Raw genomic sequence first — 20371 nt, 5'->3', positions numbered from 1 at the left:
TCCCCTCTTGAACTCTCTCAGTCTCTGTGATTTATCTATCAGAGTCTTGGAGCTGTTCAGTGGTGGACGTGTTGGGAACGTGCACAGACCCCGAGGATCTGGTGACTCTGACAGTTATGAGGTTCTTTGCCCATGCCCACTCCTGATGGATCCCCTGTGGCCGTACACGACCAGCAGGTCTTTACAGTTGACCGAGCACTAGATATACCCTTCATTTTCAGGGGCAGGGTTATTTTGTTCTCTATTGTCAACCAAAACATGTGTATTTATCAGGGCCTTATTTCCTCTTGCACATGAACTTCCATCCCCTTTCATCCCCCCTCTGCTCACTCGTCCTCAATTCTACCTAGGTCCCAAAACAACAGTTGCTAAACTCCTCTCCAAGGAGTTTAGACGTGACACCATGGATACAAACTCTGCTTTCAAAAGAGATGCTAATCTTTCAGTGGTGCAATCAGGGGGACAGGGACAGGGGGCACACACCTATATGATAACAGCCATTCAGGGTCCTGCTAGGTTGCTTTATCTCCTGTGATCTTAGTTTGGCCCCTATGCTTCACATGACTAACACTCCTTGGCAGGGCCAGAGATTGAGTTGAACAATTATGGATGAGTGTATGCCTACTTTCTCATGCAGAAAGCCCCCTACAGATAGAGAAGAAGTAATACCCAGATTGGGGGACCTAAGGCCAAGCTCCAGGTCTCCACTAGATACAATACAATCAATCTCTACCCTTGTCCCAATCCCCTGTCCAATATTCAGTGAAAGTCTTCTCTCTGCTAAAGCTATTTCTGTGCATATTATGACCACAGCGCGTTCAAGCATACAATCAATTGTGGTTTGTCTAGACAGGTGCTTGGGGGGGAGGGACATATATAGGCCCAGGCACCTTCTTCTTTCCCATTCTTTTTCACTTCCAGAAATCACCAAAACAAGATCACCAAAACAATTTTTCAAACCAGGGAGTTAATGCCAAAGCAAACAAACTCAAGGCAATTAGGCCCCTTCCCTCTTATCAATACCCAATCGAGCCCCAACAGTAATTTTAAAGTAGTTTAATCATGATAACCAAAATACAGAACCCAGTCCAGCCTCAGCCAAGGGTAGACATAGTTAGGTTGTAGACGTAGTTAGGATTTCATTCTTCAGAAGCCATCAGGGCCACAGTCACTAGCTTTCCCACAGTCAGGTTCCACCAGGAAGAGCACTCCTACAGTGTGGGGTGTAGAACAGTGTCTAATCAGTCATTTGGTGTCCTTTTCAAAGCTGTTAGCCAGCACTGGTTCTGAGGCTTGAGGCTTGAGGCTTGAAATTAGCAGTCAAATTTAAACAAAATTAGAGGTGGTTCTGCTACAAGCATAAATCTCTCCACGGAGCCCAACCATCAGAGTAGACCTCTGGGGCATTCTACCTCATCCCCTCCCAATTGGATAGCAGGGGTCTCAAAATACAGTCAAGTCCTTGAGGACGCCCCTACTCCCTCACCATGTCTTTGGCCGATCGCCGTCTCATCAGGAGGAGGTGTGGGAGCTTTCCAATCACACCCCTTATTGCTGTATCTGTATGAGGGAGAGGGGGATCTCCAGGGAGCAAGGAGCACAGAACAGTTGAATTATTAGAAATGTCTGGTTTATTGAGTGAGTGAGGGGATAGGCTTCTTATGGGACAGTCAGGGAAATTGGTTCAAAGTAAAGAAACAACAAAATATACTTCCTTTCTTCTTATTATCTTTAGACGTGTTCCTCTAGGTCCACCGATATTTCTTTGTATACATTCCTCTTGCATAAGACCCTCAGAAAAAGGAAGAAGAATCTCAGAGATCTATTTTTACAGTTTCCTTGAACCCATCACCAACACTTGCGTGGTTTCGTATTATGTGCTTGTTAGAAAACAGGGCTGAATGCAGAGGCCCCCTAACTTTTTGCCCCCATTTTCCACTTTTTGCTGGTGTTTTCCTGACTCTGATGGTGCCCTGGGTACTGCTAACCAGTCCCAGGGCCTGTGCTCTGTGTAAAATCAATATGCAAATTAGGCTAATTATAATTGGCTAAGTCAACCTACCTATAAGTCCCTAGTATATGGTAGGGCATGTAGGTTTAGGGACCACAGCATAGGTAGTGCACCCATAGGTGCACTGCTGAGGTGCCCAGTGTCTTTTTAAAGGCGAGCCTGCCTTGATGGCTTCTTTTAAATTAAAGTTATATGCAAATTCGACTTTGGAATTAAAAGTAGTTCCAAAGTCTTAAACTACCTTACTTTTACATATAAGTCACCCCTAAGGTGTGCCCTTTGTGCCCCTAGGGCTGGGTGCCATGTATCTATAAGCAGGGACCCTATAAAAATAGTTTTATAAGCCCTGGTGAGGTAAAAACAGCCACATTTGTTTTTCCCTCATTGTAGTGAATGGCCTCCATAGGCTAGAATGGGGAGACTTTATTTTAATTTTAAAAGTTCCCTTAAGTAATGGATACCAAGAGTTTGGTATCAAATTAATTGTTATAATAAATACCACAACTTCCAGTTGTTGGATTTAATATAACTTGTTCAGGTAAAGTGTTTTTAACTTTATCTGAAAAGTTGCCAATTTCAGCCCTGCATTGTTTTTGCTGCTGTGCTCTGATTGGCCAGCCTCTGGCAGCCTGGCCAGGCTGCCTTGATGAGGTGTGAAGTGGCCTGGCTTCACACAAAGAGATGTGCCTGTGGGAGGGAATTTCCCCTCAGCAGATCGTGAGGCAGGAAGTGGGAGGGCTGCCAAACTGGTCTTCAAAGGCAGAGAAGGACATTTGGAACAACCCAGCAACACCCCCACATCCTGCAACCCCAGACAACTAGGTGCCCCCTTGATTAGATTAGGAGAAGGCAGGAGAGGGGTGTGTTTATGATTTTTAGCCACACCAGTGGGTGGGCTCAGCCAGATGTAACCTCCAAAAATCAGATTCAGCCATCATGGATTTCTGAAGAATGTTGTCTCCTGGGATTGATTTTTGCCATACTTCCCAGGAAGTGCTCATCACAGGGGGAAGGACCCTGCACCGGATTGGAGAATCAGGACCCCCCCTGTTTTTCACCCAGGAGCAAGGATAAAACTGGCAGACCTGCAACTACACCTCAGATCCCCATCATATTCCAACAAGGAAGAACCAAAGGAGAAGAAGGACTGCCCTGCTGGATCCCTTGCCTGCACCTGGAACCTGCACTCAGAAGGACTGCACCAGCTGCACACTTTGGCTTCACCACAAGAAGGACTTTGCCTGGCTTCAACTGGTTCAAGGAGGGACTCCCTGTTTGCTACAGGTGAAAAATTGCTCACCAGAGTCCTCTGCACCAACTCCTGAAGAAATCAACCAGCTGACCACTGCCAAAGGAGTTTGCACCAGGTGCATTCTGCGAGTTGTAGTCCACACCTCCAAGGATCATCTCAGAACTCCTGGACCCTTGGGGTGAGCTGTGGACCCCAAAAGAACCTTAAAAGAACATCTGGGAGAAGACCCAGAAGTTTGGAGAACTTTTGAAAAAAAAGCTCCATAGAGGGACCGACCTGCCGCGGCAACTCTAGCCGGCTTGCCTCAACCGCGACCCTGCCTGATTTGCATGTTCGTCCCGGTGAAGAAAATCTCCAAAAAAGAGACTAAGGGGGTCATTCTGACCTCGGCGGTAAAAGGCGCTTACCGCCGGTCAGAAGACCGCCATAACACCGCCGCGGTAAACCGCCACGGTCATTCTGACCCGCAACTGGCAAACCGCCAAAAACCCGACATCCACAAAAGTCCGCCACACCAAAGGTCAGCGAAAAAATGGCGATGACCAAACCTCCACCGTCACGCCAACAGAAATACGCCCATACCATTCCGACCCACAAATCCACGCGGCGCTCTTTCGAAAGCGGTATTCCATTGGCGGTACACACTGCTGCGGTCAAAATACACACACACATAAAAAAACTCAGCCACATTGGTCAGTTTGAAATACACACACCTGATACACATACTAACACCACTCCCACACACCCAACACAATATAAAACACACACCCACATCACCCACAAGCCCCTACGACCCGAAATCATTGACGAAGGCTAGAGAGAGAGCACAGAATAGACAATCCCACAACACAGAGGCACACAACACCATCACCCACACAGAATCCACGCACCAAACACCACACGCACCACACTCATCACCACAAACGCCACCCCACACCTCAACCACACCACCCCATGGCACCCCAAAGACACCCCAGGTTCAGTGATGCCGAACTCAGGGTCATGGTGGAGGAAATAGTCCGTGTAGAGCCCCAGCTCTATGGGGCACAGGTGCAGCACACCACAATTGCCAGGAAGATGGAGCTATGGCAAAGGATAGTGGACAGGGTTAACACGGTGGGACAGCATCCACGCAATCGGGAGGACATCAGGAAGAGATGGAACGACCTACGGGGGAAGGTGCGTTCCATGGTATCAAGGCACAACATTGCGGTGCAGAAGACTGGCGGCGGACCCCCACCTACTCCCCCAGAATTTACCGCGTGGGAGGAGGAAGTCTTGCACATCCTGCATCCTGAGGGCCTCGCAGGAGTAGGCGGAGGAATGGACTCTGGTAAGGCAAATCTTCACTACTGCTTCCCCCCCTCACCCCACCTGCATGCCAAATCATACCCCCACCCTCACCCCCTCCCCCATCACTCCAACCCCTAGCAAAAGGCTCACCATCACAACCCACCCATCCCAACACCAAGCCCTGCATGCGACCACAAAGCATGGACACCCATCACCAAAGCATGCCCACTGCACACACACATCACCTCCACAAGCCACACTCACAAAAGCCCCCACAAGGAAATGCCTGCACATGGGTACACGGACACCCACCCATCACACGAAATGCCACACACAGAAGCAATAACCATACCTTTATACCCCTGCAGGACCCGAACGCCACCACACCGCCACAGAGGGTCCAGAGATGTCCATCCCACCCCCAGAAGAGGCCCCCAGCGATGACAGCAGCTCTGTCTCCCTGGAGCCAGACGACCAGCCCGGCCCATCGGGGACCTCTGGACAATCAGTTTCCCACAGACAGCCACAGGCTACACCAGACCCAACCCCCTCTGGGAACACCAGCACAGCTCCCACCCAGCGGGCCCATGCCTCTGTCTCCAGGACACGTAAATCAGCGGTGTGTCCACCACTACAGGGCACCCAGGTTGACCCACCACCCCAACAACAACAGGGACCTGGGGGCAGTGGTAGTGGGCACACCGTCCAGGGGACAGAGGCCCAGGAACACAGGGGAACTGGGAGGGCTGCTGTGCGACAGGGGGAGGACAGGCCCGGGGAACCGACTCTCCAAGAGGCCCTCTCCTCCATCATGGGAGCATACCACCGCTCCCAGGAGACGATGGCGACGGTACTGGCCCGGTTCCAGGAGATCCAGGAACTGTAGGAGGAACGGTACATGGGGTTCAGGGAGGAACTGAGGAACATCGGTTCCGCAATGGGGACCATCGTCGTGGCCCTTACCCAGATCGTCACCACATTGTGGGACCATGTGGCACCCGAAAGGGCCCCTGTCACTAGCCCAGGCCAGGATCAGCCTACCACCTCCGCCGGCGCTAGTGGACAGGAGGCCCCCACACAACGACAGGCCACCAGAACCCCACCTCCTGCAGAAGAAGAACCACCCCGCAAGCGTAACCTGAGATCTCACAAGAAGACAGAGTAGGATTGCAAGACCCCCGCCAGCCTAAGATACCCCCTGATGTCATCCCACTGTCCCACATTGTCACCCTGTCCAACCTTGAACTGCCCCTGCTCCATCCTTCCCCAGGCATATGGACAATGCACCTGTGCGACTGAGAACTGGACTCTGCCATGGACATTACTCCACCCCCACCCATCACCGTTTCCCAATCATGTACCTATATGTAGCACTTAAAATAAATCCCTTATTGCACTTAAAATAACAGGAGTCTGCTTGTATTCTTAACAAATGTATTACACATAACGGTGCAATAATGTCCAGTTACTTTGTGATGACAACATACCAATTTCAATAAGCTTTAGTCCATGGGCAAACAAAGCTGAAGTCAGGCAGTGGGTCATACAGCTCTGAAAAGGGAAGGGAAAGTCACAAATCAGTTAACAGGAACTGGGGGGAAACACAGACAGTGGAGACGCATGAGGCCTTAAGTAAATGTAAAATGGGGTGGCTGATACTTACCTGTGTGCTACTGAAAGTATTGTTGTATGACTGTCTCTCTGTTGTCCGTGTCGTCCCCGTCGTCTTCCTCCTCTTCACTCTCCACAGGCTCCACAGCTGCTTCAACACCACCATCTGGACCATCCTCCTGCAGAAAAGGCACCTGGCGTTGCAATGCAAGATTGTGAAGCATACAGCAGGCCACGACGATCTGGCACACCTTCTTTGGTGAGTACATGAGGGATCCCCCTGTCATATGCAGGCACCTAAACCTGGCCTTCAGGACCCCGAAGGACCTTTCTATGATCCTCCTAGATCGCCCATGGGCCTCATTGTACCGTTCCTCTGCCCTGGTCTGGGGATTCCTCACTGGGGTCAGTAGCCACGACAGGTTGGGGTAACCAGAGTCACCAATTAGCCACACACGGTGTCTCTGTAGCTGTTCCATCACATAAGGGATGCTGCTATTTCGCATGACATATGCATCATGCACTGACCCAGGGAACTTGGCATTTACATGGGTGATGTACTGGTCAGCCAAACAGACCACCTGGACATTCATCGAATGATAACTTTTTCTGTTACGGTACACCTGCTCACTTTCTTTGAGGGGAACCAAAGCCACATGGGTCCCATCAATGGCACCAATGATGTTGGGGATATGTCCAAGGGCATAGAAATCACCCTTCACTGTAGCCAATTCGCCCACCTCAGGGAAAATAATGTAGCTCCGCATGTATTTCATCAGGGAAGACAACACTCTGGACAAAACCTTAGAAAACATAGGCTGAGACATCCCAGATGATATGGCCACTGTTGTCTGAAAAGACCCACTTGCCAAAAAATGGAGTACTGACAGAACCTGCACCAGAGGGGGAATCCCTGTGGGTTGGCAGATGGGGGACATCAGGTCTGGCTCCAGCTGGGCACATAGTTCATGTATAGTTGCTCTGTCAAGCGGGTATGTAAGTATGATATGTCGTTCTTCCATCGACAGGTCCACCAGCGGTCGGTACACAGGAGGATTCGTCCTTCTCCTCGCAAGTCCCAGCGGACGGTGCCTAGGAAGGACAACATGGAGCACAGAGTCAAGCAACCCACAGGTTCATTCACACAGCTTGCACAGTACAAGAATCGCTATGCATTGAATGGCTTGTATGAGTGGCAATGCATGGCCTAGGCCTGTGTGACGCAGTAGAAATCATGCCATGTGGGCCCTTGAAATGGCGGCTGCCTGACCTGTGAAGTGTGACAGTGGGATGTGAGGTCACTGCGCTGGCGTGGCACAGCGTGGCGGTAGGCGGTCGAAGACCGCGGCGCAAAGCAGCATTGGTTAACATTGAACCCTATGGGTACGCACCGCCGCGGGCGTGAGCGCCATTTTCTATCTGATTAATCACTCGAGACCTGATCATCCACAGGAGAGGACCTATACTGCAAGTGCTGCTGTGACCTCGGTCTGGGAGATACAATGGCTGCTGCGACTGGGGAAAGGGCCCCTGCCTTCACTTCCGAAGAATTGGAGAAACTTGTTGATGGGGTCCTCCCCCAGTATGCGCTACTCTACGGTCCTCCAGACCAACAGGTTAGTACACAGAGTGCACGTTGAATGGGCTATGCCTGTGTTGAGTGGGGTGTATGTAAGATGGTGGGGAGGGGAGCGAATGAGGAGTGCAACGCACAAAAGATGAGAGCATGTGCCACATGGCAAGGTTGGGGAGGGGGGGGGCCACTCACATTGACCAGGCAGAAAACTGATGCGATTTCCTTTACCACCCTGTACATGTCACATAGGTCAGCGCCCATCAGAAGATCGACATTTGGCGTGCCATCGCCAAGGACGTCCGGGCCCTGGGGGTCCACAACAGACGGGCACCCACTGCCGAAAGAGGTGGGAGGACATCCGCCGCGGGACAAGAAAGACCGACGAGTCTCTGCTGGGGATGGCCTCCCAACGTAGGAGGGGTGCCAGCCGCCAATTGACCCCCCTGATGTCCCGGATCCTGGCGGTGGCCTACCCCGATTTGGATGGGCGCGTGAGGACATCACAGCAGACACAAGGGGGTGAGTATCAGCACATTCTGCAATCTTTGCGCGCAGTGAAGGTGTCTGGGTGGGGGAGGAGGGCTGTGGCTATCTCCAGGTCAGGGCGCATTCTGTAGGCTAGGCCCCTCCGTTAGACACGGCCCTGTGCCACCGCACCCCACCTCTGTAGGGTGCCAAGTACAGCTATCCATGGTCCGGCCTCACCCATGTGTGCATTTGTCGTCCATAGACCTGTAGGCCTAGTCACAATAACTGAGTAGTGTACCCCCATTGCGCGGCCTAGTTCAGGGAGCTTCTGTGTCTGTCCTCTCCGACAACGGTGTTGCCAATGCATGCACTCAAGCTGTCTTCATTTCTCCCCCCCCCATTTTCTTTGTCTTCCTGTTCATGTGTGCATTAGCATCATCAGGCGGAGGAGAAGTGGCATCGGCGCACGAGGGAGCTGCATCTCACATGGCCCCGGAGGGCCATACAACAGACTCCGAGTACACCAGTGAGACGGAGGGCGAGTGGAGCTCCACAACGGGGACCCGTGGAGATGTCAGCGACACCGACACGTCCTCGGAAGGGAGCTCCCTAGCGGTACAGCCGCCACCCAGCGCACCAGCCCCGCCCTCCCAGCAGCCCCTCAGCCTTCGCTCCGTGCCCGCTCACCCAGGAAGGCGGGCATCTCCTTGGCCCCAGGCATCTCAGGCCCTGCCGCAGTTACCCCTGCTGCCCTCAGTGAGGAGGTCATTGACCTCCTCAGGACACTCATTGTTGGGCAGTCTACCCTTTTGAATGCCATCCAGGGTGTAGAAAGGGAGGTGCATCGGAACAATGCATACCTGGAGGGCATTCATTCGGGTCAAGCTGCCCATCAGCGATCGTTCAACGCTCTGGCATCAGCACTGACGGCAGCCATTGTCCCTGTCTCCAGCCTCCCTCTTCTGACTCCCTCCACCCAGTCCCAGTCTCCTGTTCCTCTGCCTATCCCATCCACACCATCAGACCAGCCTGCACACACCTCTACACCCAAGGGCAGCTCATCCAGACATAAGCACCACAGATCACACAATCATTCACACAAGCAACATCCAGATGCAGACATGCCAACAGTCACTACCACCTCTGTGTCCCCCACCTCCTCATCTCCCTCCTCCCTCCCTGTGACGTCTCCACTCACACCTGCATGCACACCACCATCAGCCAGTACTTCCATCACCAGCACACCCTCCATTACAGTCCGCACACGTGCAGTCACCACCCCCACTGCCATTTACACATCCCCTGTGTCCTCTCCCAGTGTGTCTGTCACCCCCTCTTCCAAAGCACACAAAGGCAGGCTGCCACCCACCCAACAGCCATCCACCTCACGACAGCCTCCGTCACAAGCACCTGCACCCAAAGACAGCACACTTGACTCTCCTACAACCACATCCTCTTCCTCCACTCCCATACCCACTACACCTACCCGTCCCTGTCCTTCCCAAGTCGTTTTCCTTTCCAACCTTAAGCTTGTTCCAATCACTGACCCACCCCCTCCATCTGGTAAGAGTAAAAAAAGCACCTCAGCCACCACCAGCCCTGCATCTACTGTGACCAAAGTGCAGGGCTATTGGAGTCCACCAGATCCTAGGGCAGGAACATCGGCCAGCAGCAAGGGGACAGCCAGCCCACCCCCTGGGAAGAGGACAAAAAAGAAAAAGGCCCGGCGCGACAAGACTGAGACGGCTGCCACCAAGGACAGCAGCCTTGCCCGTCACCTGCCACATCATCCAAGGGAGGCAAGGGCCACAGAGTTTCAGCGAAGGAGGGCAAGGGCAGCAGGGCGGAGAAGTCAGGCAGCAGGCGAGCTGCCCAGGAGGGCCCCACCAGCCCCATTACGGGTGTGACGGACGACACCCACGGGCCCAGGACTCCATCACAGGAGGGCGCCGCGACCGCAAGTTCGGATGGTGAATGAGCGGCAAGTCTTGCCCAGGTCTGGCTCCCTAGGCACACAGGACAAGCCCCGCTGAACGGGCCCCGCCGGGAGGAGCACCGCTGAACAGGGCCCCGCCGGGACAAGAACCGCTGAACGGGCCCCGCCGGGAGGAGCACCGCTGAACAGGGCCCCGCTGGGAGGAGCGCCGCTGAACAGGGCCCCACCGAGAGGAGCACTGCTGAACAGGGCCCCGCCGGGAGGAGCCCCGCTGAACAGGGCCCCGCCGGGAGGAGCACCGCTGAACAGGAGCTCTTCATCTCAAGCACCGCTCCGCTGGGCCCTTCCTGTCAAGCACCGCTCCGCTGGGCCCTTCCTGTCAAGCACCGCTCCGCTGGGCCCTTCCTGTCAAGCACCGCTCCGCTGGGCCCGCCGTCTCAAGCACCGCTCCGCTGGGCCCTTCCTGTCAAGCACCGCTCCGCTGGGCCCCGCCGTCTCAAGCACTGCTCCGCTGGGCCCTTCCTGTCAAGCACCGCTCCTCTGGGCCCTTCCTGTCAAGCACCGCTCTGCTGGGCCCCGCCGTCTCAAGCACCGCTCCGCTGGGCCCTTCATCTCAAGCACCGCTCCACTGGGCCCCGCCGTCTCAAGCACCGCTCCGCTGGGCCCTTCATCTCAAGCACTGCTCCGCTGGGCCCTTCATCTCAAGCACCGCTCCGCTGGGCCCTTCATCTCAAGCACCGCTCTGCTGGGCCCTTCCTGTCAAGCACCGCTCCGCTGGGCCCCGCCGTCTCAAGCACCGCTCCGTGGGCCCTTCATCTCAAGCACCGCTCCGCTGGGCACTTCCTGTCAAGCACCGCTCCGCTGGGCCCTTCATCTCAAGCACTGCTCCGCTGGGCCCTTCATCTCAAGCACCGCTCCGCTGGGCCCTTCATCTCAAGCACCGCTCCGCTGGGCCCTTCCTGTCAAGCACCGCTCCGCTGGGCCCCGCCGTCTCAAGCACCGCTCCGCTGGGCCCTTCATCTCAAGCACCGCTCCGCTGGGCCCTTCCTGTCAAGCACCGCTCCGCTGGGCCCTTCCTGTCAAGCACTGCTCCGCTGGGCCCCGCCGTCTCAAGCACCGCTCCGCTGGGCCCTTCGTGTCAAGCACCGCTCCGCTGGGCCCTTCCTGTCAAGCACCGCTCCGCTGGGCCCCGCCGTATCAAGCACCGCTCCGCTGGGCCCTTAATGTCAAGCACCGCTCCACTGGGCCCTTCCTGTCAAGCACCGCTCCGCTGGGCCCCGCCGTCTCAAGCACCGCTCCGCTGGGCCCTTCATCTCAAGCACCGCTCCGCTGGGCCCCGCCGTCTCAAGCACCGCTCCGCTGGGCCCTTCATCTCAAGCACCGCTGGCGCATTGACAGTGCCGGTTCTGTGTCGAGCAGGGCTTCAGGAAGCACTCTGGGCACCATGCCTCCTCCATTAACAGTGGAGTCGGTAATCCATCTGATGGACTGTGGCTTGGCACTTCCCAGGATGGTCCAGTGGGCAAGCCACCCACTGTAGGGACTTGTGAGACTGTGGCTTTGCACTCCCCAGGATGGTCCAGTGGGCAAGCCACCCACTGTAGGGACTTGTGAGACTGTGGCTTTGCACTCCCCAGGATGGGACAGTGGGCAAGCCACCCACTGTAGGGACTTGTGAGACTGTGGCTTTGCACTCCCCAGGATGGTACAGTGGGCAAGCCACCCACTGTAGGGACTTATGAGACTGTGGCTTTGCACTCCCCAGGATGGGACAGTGGGCATGGAGGCCCCTCGTGGATCTGGCGTCGTGGACTCATGTGGCTGAGGTGCCCCCCTTTCCCTTACCCCTGAGGTGCCTATAGTTTTATCATCTGATGCCCCTGCAGTGTTCTCTCCAATGGTATCTGGTCTCCTGTGTGGGCTTTGCCCATGTGTTTGTGCACATTGGCCCACGGACTATGGAACTTTGACGGAATGTGCAGGACTTTTTGCCTATGTATGTATTGTTGAATATGTTCATTCCTTATTTTTGTATCTTTTATATTGCATATTTCCCATACCTTCAATGGAGCTATATATACATATATTTCATAGATCATTTTAATTGTGTCTTTGCATTATTCCGGGGGGTTTGTGTGGTGTCACTCTGACTTGTTGCTCGGCATTGGGGTGTAGGTATTTGTGGTGGGGGGGTGGGTGTATGGAGCATGTGTGTGCCCGTAAGCTTTCCTCCTCCCCCCTCGCCTGTGTCGTAGGTGCAGTACTCACCATTGTCATCTGCGCCGGCGTTCGTACTCCTGGTAGATGAGCAGGTAGACAATAGATGGTAGAATGTGTAATTCGGGTTCCATGCTGTCCTCCTTCCTCGTGGAGTGTGTATAGGTGAGCGTTTTCCCGTTCGTAGTCTGTTTCCGCCATGTTTTTATCGGCGGGGCTCCCGCCCCGGAAAAGGTGGCGGATTGGTGGGTTGTGATAGGGTGGGCGGTACATTGTCTGCCGCCTGCCTGTTGGCGGTGACCGCCGCGCTGTTTGTCTGTCCCGCCGTGGCGGTTGGAGTGTTAAAGAGGCGGCCTGCGTTGGCGGTTCCCGCCAGGGTCAGAATTCCATTTTTTTGACCGCCTGCCTGTTGGCGGGTTGGCCGCCGCTTTATCACCGACCGCCAGGGTCAGAATGTCCCCCTAAGTCCGAATGTACAAAGTTGACCGAGACCTCCCAGACAGTGTATCCGGGGAGGGCTCCAAGGACGTCGGATCAAGATCCAGGTTTACCCCGGTCGAAGGATTTTCACCTCGAAAAAACGACTAAGTCCGAAGGTAAAAATCTTCACTCAGGATTCCTGCGAGGAGTATCCGGAGAAGGGTTCCAGGAGGTCGGATTAGACTGGCAGGTTCATCCCGCTGAAGAAAAATTTCAGAAAAACGACTAAGTGCGAAGGTAAACTTTTGACCGAGGCCTCCCGCGGGCTGTAGCCGAGCCGGGCTCCATCGCAGTCGGCCTTAAACTTTGACTTTGCCCCGGTCAAGGTGCAACCAGATGGCCTGATTGGCGTTTTTTGTTTCTAGGCGCTAAAAAAATAATAATCCTTTAAAAATTCATATCTCCAGTTCCCCTTATCCGATATTATTTGTTTTTGTGTCAATATAAAGATAAAAATATATTCTATTTTTATAAATTGGTTTTGGATTTTTAAACTGTTTCCTGTGTTTTATTTATTTACTGTTTTGTGATATTTTAAAGCTTTATACTCTGTCTCCTAAGTTAAGCCTTGTCGCTCGCTGCCAAGCTACCAAGGGTTGAGCTGGGTTTAATTTACTGAGACCTAACTGGACCTAAGTGGAGGTTAGTGGCCTATTGCTAAGTGTAGGTACCTACCTGCCCATACCAATAACCCATTTTCCAACAGTGCTAGTTTTCGGGGTGGAACTTGTGAAGTGATTGACCAGTCTGCACTCTTCCCCATCCTCTAACTGGTTGCTGGCAACAGCATGCAGGGCGGTACACCCTAGCCCGGTGAAACTACCATACCACCCTGCAAAACATGCCAACATGCAAAGATGGGTGAGTCCCAAACTTGCCTTGGGCCATGGCCTGTTGGGTGAGCCGTGGCTGTCGGGTCCTCCCAGGGTTCTTCCCGGTTCCTCAACTGGGTCTCCACAGGCTAGTATCCTCCTTCTTCTTGAACCACAGAGTCCTCCCCTTACACAGTTTGGAACAAGAGCTAAAGTCACTCAGGCCTCACTCTTCCCTTCCAGTCAACCCTTCCAAACATTTAAAAGTGATCTATATTAACAATTTATTGTGTTTATTAAAAAAAAACTATTTGTAGGAATGATTTATAAATGAATTATGTTTTCATAATTTAAAAAATATATCCCATGCCAATGTTCACTTAATGAACTACTTTTAACCATTTTCAAAGCAAACAATAAAAAAACAGGCTCACAAGGAATTAATTGATGAAGACATGCAAATCGTATTCTCATTTTTGAAATATATTTATAACTTCTTACAAAAGTTATAATTCTCAGAGGCAGATGAAAACATATGCCTGTTCAATGTACATGTTTTCATAATGTTTACAAATTATTATAATCGGACTTCAGGTATGTAGAACTCTACCTCTCTCACCTACAGATATGTGGCTTTGGCATTATGCCCCTTCAAAACTCAAGGGCCAACAGAGATTCCTTTAAGTCTGCATCATATGTTTGAAGTTCCTTGAGGGTAGAGGTAACCTTTTGATAAGTCGAAACTGTGAACATTCTCCAACTGAATTTTTTCTGTGCTTTACAAAGGGTTGCTGTACCACTAAACATTTGATCAACTGATTGTAGATGGTTGTCCACACACATGGTGCTGTTTTCATTTTTGGGACTTCCTTTGTTCACTTTATTGCTGAATTAGAGCCATAATTGTTGTAACATCTATCTGTACCCGTGAGTGGCTAAAAATCATCACCTGATGGTGTTTCTTAAGGCAGAATTTGTAGTGCATATTTCAAATCGTCCAAACTGAGATGCAACAATATGGTGGTCATTCCAACCTTGGCGGTAAAAGCCGCTTACCACTGTCAGAAGACCACCAACATACCGCCGCAGTAAACCGCCACGGTCATTCTGACCCACAACAGGCAAAACGCCAAAATACAGACATCCACAAAAGTCTGCAACACCAAAGGGCAGCGAGAAACTGGCGATGACCAAACCTCCACCTTCACGCCAATAGAAATACGCCCACACTATCACGACACACGAATCCACGCGGCAGTCTTTCAACCGCGGTATACCATTGGCGGTACACACCGCCGCGCTCAAAATACACACACACTTACAAAACACAGCCACATTGGACAATTACAAATACACACACCTGATACACATACACACACCACTCCCACACACCCAACACAATATAAAACACACACCCACATCACCCTCAAACCCCCACTCCTACAGAATCGGGACCACGCGCTGAGAAAAAGAGAACTGAGCACCAAGACGCGCATTTTACTTTCACCCAGCAATATTTCCACGCACTTCACACAACACACCAATACACATCACCACACAATCCACCCCACACATCACCCACACCACCCCATGGCACCACAAAGACACCCCAGGTTCTCGGAGGATAAACTCAGGGTCATGGTGGAGGAAATTGTACGGGTAGAGCCACAGCTCTTCGGAACACAGGTGCAGCACACCACCATTGCCAGGAAGATGGAGCTATGGAGCAGAATAGTCGATAGGGTCAACGCTGTGGGACAGCACCCAAGAAATAGGGACGACATCAGGAAGCGGTGGAACGACCTACGGTGCAGGTGCGTTCAATGGTATCCAGGCACAACATCGCGGTGCAGCGGACTGGCGGCGGACCCCCACCTCCTCCCCCAGAATTTACAGCATGGGAGGAGAAGGTCTTGGCAATCCTGCATCCTGAGGGCCTCGCAGGAGTAGGAGGAGGAATGGACTCTGGTAAGTCTCATCTTCACTACTTCATCCCCCCCCAACACACCAGCATGCCAACTCATACCCCCACCCTCACCCCCATCACATCCTACTCCTTGCTAATGTCTCCCCATCACAGCCCACCCATCCCAACCCCAAGCCCTGCATGCGACCACAAAGCATGGACACCCATCAACAAAGCATGCCCACTGCACATACCCATCCCCCCCCAAACCACCGTCACAAAAGCCCCCACACGGGAATGCAGCACTGGGGTACACGGGCACCCACCCATTACACCCTATGGCACACACAAATGCTACAACCATACTTTTATACCCCTGCAGGACCCGAACGCCACGTCACCGCGCAGGAGGGTTCACAAATGTCCACTCCACCCCCAGAAGAGGACCACAGTGAGGACAGCACCTCTGTCGACCTGGATCTAGATGACCAGCCCGGCCCATCTGGGACCTCTGGAAAGTCGGTTCCCCTCAGACAGCCACAGCCCATAGCAAACCTTCCCCCCTCTGGGGACACCAGCACAGCACCCACCCAGCGGGCCCATACCTCTGTCCCCAGGACACGTAAATCAGCGGTGTGTCCACCACTACAGGGCAACCAGGTTAACCCACCACCCCAACAACAACAGAGACCTGGGGGCAGTGGTGCAGTGGTAGTGGGCACACGGTCCAGGGGAGAGAGGCCCAGGGAAACAGGGGAACTGGGAGGTGCTGCTGTGCGACAGGGGGGGGGGACAGGCCCAGGGAACCCACTCTCCACGAGGCCCTCTCCTCCATCATGGGAGCCGACCATCATTCCCAGGAGACGATGGCGACAGTACTGGCCAGGTTTCAGGAGATCCAGCTCCTGCAGGAGGAACAGTATCTGGGGTTCAGGGAGGAACTACGAACCATCAGTTCCGCCATGGGCACCATTGTAGGGGCTCTGATTCTGATAGTCACCACATTGCGGGACACAGTGGCACCACAAAGGGCCCCTGACACTAGCATGGATCAAGAACTGCCTACCACCTCTGCCAGCGCTAGTGGACAGGAGGCCCCACCACAGGCCCAACAGGCCACCAGCACCCCACCCCCTGCAGAAGGAGAACCACCCCGCAAGCGGGCCCTGAGATCCAGGAAGAAGACAGAGTAAGATGCCAAGAACCCTGCCAGGAAAGGATACCTCCCTGATTGTCATCCCACTGTCCCACATTGTCACCCTGTCCATCCTTAAACTGCCCCTGCTCCACTTTCTACAGCCATTTGGACAATGCACCTGTGATACAAATAGTCTGGACTATGCCATGGACAATCCTCCACCATCACCCCTCACCGATTTGCAACCACCCACCAATATAGAGCACTGAAATAAACACAGTTATTGCACAAAACAATCAGGAGTCTGGCTGTGAGTTTGTACAAATGTATTAGACATTACCGTGCCAAAAATGCATATTTACATTGTGATGCCAACATACCACTGTCACAAAGCTGTAGTCCATGGGGAAACAAAGCAGATGTCACGCAGTGGGGCCCACATCTCTGAAATTGGAAGGGAAAGTCACAACTCAGTTACCATACACTGGGGGAAAAGGTCAGACAGTAGAGAGGTAGTAGGGGTTAAGTATATGTAATATGCCGGGTTGGAATCTTACCTGTGTGTCATTGAAAATACTGCTGTATTACTGCGTTTCTGTTGTCTATGTCGTCCTCTTCGGCTTCCTCGTCTTCACACTCCACAGGCTCCACAGCTGCTACAACACCACCATCTGGACCATCCTCCTGCAGAAAAGGCACCTGGCGTCACAAAGCCAGGTTGTGAAGCATACAGCAGGCCACGATGATCTGGCACACCTTCTTTGGTGAGTACAATAGGGATCCACCTGTCATATGGAGGCACCTGAACCTGGCCTTCAGGAGGCCGAAGGTCCTTTCTATCACTCTCCTAGTTTTCCCATGGGCCTCATTGTACCGTTCCTCTACCCTTGTCCTGGGATTCCTCACTGGGGTCAGTAGCCATGACAGGTTGGGGTAACCAGAGTCACCAATTAGCCACACACGTTGCCTCTGGAGTTGACCCATCACGTAAGGGATGCTGCTATTCCGCATGATGTACGCGTCATGCACTGAGCCAGGGAACTTAGCATTAACATGGGCGATGTACTGGTCTGCCAAACACACCATCTGTACATTCATAGAATGATAACTCTTCCTGTTTCTGTACACTTGTTCACTCCTGCTGGGGGGTACTAAAGCCACATGGGTCCCATCAATGGCACCTATGATGTTGGGGATATGTCCAAGGGCATAGAAATCACCCTTCACTGTAGGCAAATCCCCCACCTCAGGGAAAACGATGTAGCTCTGCATGTGTTTCAGCAGGGCAGACAACACTCTGGACAACACCTTGGAAAACATAGGCTGGGACATCCCTGATGATATGGCCACTGTTGTTTGAAATGACCCACTTGCAAGGAAATGGAGCACTGACAGCACCTGCACTAGAGGGGGGATCCCTGTGGGTTGACGGATTGGTGACATCAGGTCTGGCTCCAGCTGGGCACAGAGTTCATGAATAGTGGCTCGGTCAAGCCTGTATGTCAGCATGACATGTCTTTCCTCCATTGTCGACAGGTCTACCAGCGGTCTGTACACGGGAAGATTCCTCCATCTCCTCGCATGTCCCAGCGGACGGTGCCTATGAAGGACAACAGCGAGCACAGAGTCAATCAACCCACAGGTACGTAACCACAGCTTGCACAAAACACAATTCCCAATGCATTGAATGGCTTGTATGAGTGTTGATGCAAGGCCTAGGTATGTGTGACGCAGTAAAAAGTAAGCCATGTTGGCCCCTGAAATGGCGGCTGCCTGACCTGTGAAGTGCGACAATGGGATGTGAGGTAAATGCGCTGGCGTGGCACACCGTGGCGGTAGGCGGTCAAAGACCGCGGCGCTAAGCAGCATTGGTTAACATTGAACCTTATGGGTCTCAGGAGCCAATGAGGATGTGCGCCGGCGGTCGCGGTACGCACCGCCGCGGTACGCACCGCCGCGGGCGTGACCGCCATTTTCTATCTGCTTAATCACTCGATACCTGATCTTCGACAGGAGAGGACCTACACTGCAAGTGCTGCTGTGACCTCGGTCTGGAAGAGACAATGGCTCATGCGACTGGGGAAAGGGCCCCTGCCTTCACTGCTCAGGAATTGGAGAAACTCGTGGATGGGGTCCTCCCCCAGTATGCGCTACGCTACGGTCCTCCAGACCAACAGGTAAGTACACTAGGGCCATGCTTAGTGGCCAATGCCTGTGTTGGGTGGGGTGGATGAAAGATGGTGGGGAGGGGAGCGATTGAGGCATGCATCAAACGACGGATGAGAGCATGTGCCACATGGCAAGGTTGGGGATGGGGGGCCACTCACATTGAATATGCAGAAGGCGATGACTATTTTTCTCCCCCTGTACATTTCACATAGGTCAGCGCCCACCAGAAGATTGATATTTGGCGTGCCATCCCCAAGGACGTCCGGACTCTGGGGGTCCACCAGAGACGGGGCATCCACTGCTGGAAGAGATGGGAGGACATCCGACGCTGGAGCAGGAAGACGGCGGAGGCTCAGCTGGGGATGGCCTCCCAACGTGGGAGGGGTGCCAGTCGGACTTTGACCCCCCTGATGTTCCGGATCCTGGCGGTGGCCTACCCCGATTTGGATGGGCGCGTGAGGACATCACAGCAGACACAAGGGGGTGAGTACACTCTCATTCTGGTGACTTTGCGTGCAGTGGAGGTGTCTGGGTGGGGGAGGAGGGCTGTGGGTATCCCTAGGCCAGGGCGAATTCTGTAGGCTAGGCCCCTCCGTAAGGCATGGCCCTGTGCCCCCGCCCCCCACCTCTGTAGGGTGCCAAGTACAGCTATTCATGGCCCTGTGTCATCTATGTGTGCTGATGTCGTCTATAGGCTTGTAGGCCATGTCCCACGGATTGAGTAGTGGACCCCAAGTGCGCGGCGTAGTGCAGGGGCCTTCTGTGTCTGTCCTGTCCGCCAACGGTGTCGCCAATGCATGCACTCAACATGTCTTTATTCCCCCCCCCTTTTTTGTGGTTTTCCTGTTCATGTGTGCATTAGCATCATCAGGTGGAGGAGAAGTGGCATCGGAGTACGAGGGAGCTGCATCCCACATGGCCATGGAGGGCCATGCAACGGATTCCGATTTCACCAGTGGGATGGAGGGTGAGGGGAGCTCCACAGCGGGGACTCGGGCAGACATAAGTGACACAGACTCGTCCTCTGAAGGAGCCTCCTTGTGGTGGCGGCAACATCTGTGCCCCCCGCAACAACAGGTACAGCCGCCACCCAGCGCACCAGCACCGCCCTCCCAGCAGCCCCTCAGCGTTTGCCCCGTGCCCGCTCACCCAGGAAGGTGGGCATCTCCTTCGCCCCAGGCACCTCAGGCCCTGCCCCAGTTACCCCTGTTGCCCTCAGTGAGGAGATCATTGACCTCCTGAGGCCGCTCACTGTTGGGCAGTCTAACATATTGAATGCCATCCAGGGTGTCGAAAGAGAGGTGCACCAGAGTAATGCATACCCGGAGGGCATCCATTCTGGTCAGGCTGCCCTTCAGCGATCGTTCAACACTCTGGCCTCAGCACTGATGGCAGCCATTGTCCCTGTCTCTAGCCTCCCCCCTCCAACTTCCTCCACCCAGACCCTTTCACCTGTACCTCTGCCTATCCCAGACACACCATCAGACCAGCCTGCACACACC

The sequence above is a fragment of the Pleurodeles waltl genome, chromosome 5 (assembly GCF_031143425.1).
Source record: "Pleurodeles waltl isolate 20211129_DDA chromosome 5, aPleWal1.hap1.20221129, whole genome shotgun sequence".
In the NCBI taxonomy this organism is placed as follows: Eukaryota; Metazoa; Chordata; class Amphibia; order Caudata; family Salamandridae; genus Pleurodeles; species Pleurodeles waltl.
Note: the sequence above shows the minus strand (reverse complement) of the source record.